This window comes from Oncorhynchus mykiss, chromosome 7 (assembly GCF_057628025.1).
Source record: "Oncorhynchus mykiss isolate SJ-2025 chromosome 7, ASM5762802v1, whole genome shotgun sequence".
In the NCBI taxonomy this organism is placed as follows: domain Eukaryota; kingdom Metazoa; phylum Chordata; class Actinopteri; order Salmoniformes; family Salmonidae; genus Oncorhynchus; species Oncorhynchus mykiss.
The window spans coordinates 80450001-80452401 of NC_143028.1; positions in this window are offsets into that span (position 1 = coordinate 80450001).

Consider the following 2401-nt stretch of genomic DNA (forward strand, 5'->3'; position numbering starts at 1 on the left):
TAAACTCCTCATGAACTTGGCGTTGTTCTGCGTTTGTGTCAATTTGAACAGTGTTGTGTTTAAAAATGTGTTGTCCGTATGTCACCATTCTGTATCGCTAATTTTAGATGTTTATTTTTTAGGTTTTCCAATTTTGCCAGAAGTTGTTTGTGTTTATGGACTCCTCAATTAGCGTCAGCTGCTTGCTGTTGTACTTTTTGTTGGTTCTGAGGGTTACGTTTATAGAGTTGTAAAGTCTCACAGTAATGAAGGCGTAATTCACCATTATTTGGGTCTCTGGGCTTTTGGTTGGATAGTGTTCTATATAGAAGTTTTATCCTTAGAATTTTACAATCTGCATCAAACCAGTTGTCGTCTGTGGTCATTTTTGTTTTGTTTAAAAAAAATCAATTTCAATTGTGCTTCTTTTGCCTGAATATATAGTTGATGTTTTGTACTGCTAGATTGATGCCTTCTTCACTGTGAGTGAATGTGGTGTCCAGAGAGTGTTTGGATATTTGGGTTACAGGTTGCTTTCTGGTATTCTTCTGTGCTGTTTTGGTCCCATCTGTATGAATGTGTGATGTTGTACAGCTTACTGGACTGTGAATGTCTGGTTGTTTCCATGTCTGTTCTTTTGAGGAACAACGTGATTTGGCTGTGATCAGACAGAGGTGTTAGTGGCTTGACAGTGAATGAGCTGAGAGAGAAAGGGTCAATGTCTGTGATCATATAAGAGTTGAGCAATAGGTGAATCTCCCCAAAGAGTCCTACCATTGACGAAGTACAGACCCGGCTTTGACAGACCTGCAACAGGTCCCTTCTGTTGTTGTTGACAGTGCTGTCACTGTTGTTTCTATGGGGGAGATGAAGACAGTTAGAGACACTATGGCCAGTAATAAAGCTGTCCCCTCGTGTGGTCTGTCACTGTTGTTTCTATGGGGGAGATGAAGACAGTTAGAGACACTATGGCCTGTAATAAAGCTGTCCCCTCGTGTGGTCTGTCACTGTTGTTTCTATGGGGGAGATGAAGACAGTTAGAGACAGTATGGCCTGTAATAAAGCTGTCCCCTCGTGTGGTCTGTCACTGTTGTTTCTATGGGGGAGATGAAGACAGTTAGAGACAGTATGGCCTGTAATAAAGCTGTCCCCTCGTGTGGTCTGTCACTGTTGTTTCTATGGGGGAGATGAAGACAGTTAGAGACACTATGGCCTGTAATAAAGCTGTCCCCTCGTGTGGTCGTTACATCAGGTAGTGTTCCTGTGGGGGGGAGATCTCCTCTGAGTAATATGGGGATTCTGAGGGGGGGGGGGGAGATCTCCTCTGAGTAATAAGGGGATTCTGAGGGGGGGAGATCTCCTCTGAGTAATATGGGGATTCTGAGGGGGGGGGGGGATCTCCTCTGAGTAATAAGGGGATTCTGAGGAGGGGGGGGGGGGGGGGAGGAGATCTCCTCTGAGTAATATGGGGATTCTGAGGGGGGGGGGGGGGGGGATCTCCTCTGAGTAATATGGGGATTCTGAGGGGGGGAGATCTCCTCTGAGTAATATGGGGATTCTGAGGGGGGGAGATCTCCTCTGAGTAATATGGGGATTCTGAGGGGGGAGATCTCCTCTGAGTAATATGGGGATTCTGAGGGGGGGGGGGGGATCTCCTCTGAGTAATATGGGGATTCTGAGGGGGGGGGGATCTCCTCTGAGTAATATGGGGATTCTGAGGGGGGGGGGGGGGGATCTCCTCTGAGTAATATGGGGATTCTGAGGGGGGGGGGGGGGGATCTCCTCTGAGTAATATGGGGATTCTGAGGGGGGGGGGTCTCCTCTGAGTAATATGGGGATTCTGAGGGGGGGGGGGGGGGATCTCCTCTGAGTAATATGGGGATTCTGAGGGGGGGGGGGGGGGATCTCCTCTGAGTAATATGGGGATTCTGAGGGGGGGGGATCTCCTCTGAGTAATATGGGGATTCTGAGGGGGGGGGGGGATCTCCTCTGAGTAATATGGGGATTCTGAGGGGGGGGGGATCTCCTCTGAGTAATAAGGGGATTCTGAGGGGGGGGGGGGGATCTCCTCTGAGTAATATGGGGATTCTGAGGGGGGGGGGGGAGATCTCCTCTGAGTAATAAGGGGATTCTGAGGGGGGGGGGGAGATCTCCTCTGAGTAATATGGGGATTCTGAGGGGGGGGGGGGGATCTCCTCTGAGTAATAAGGGGATTCTGAGGGGGGGGGGGGGAGATCTCCTCTGAGTAATAAGGGGATTCTGAGGGGGGGGGGGGGATCTCCTCTGAGTAATATGGGGATTCTGAGGGGGGGGGGAGATCTCCTCTGAGTAATATGGGGATTCTGAGGGGGGGGGGATCTCCTCTGAGTAATAAGGGGATTCTGAGTGGGGGGGATCTCCTCTGAGTAATATGGGGATTCTG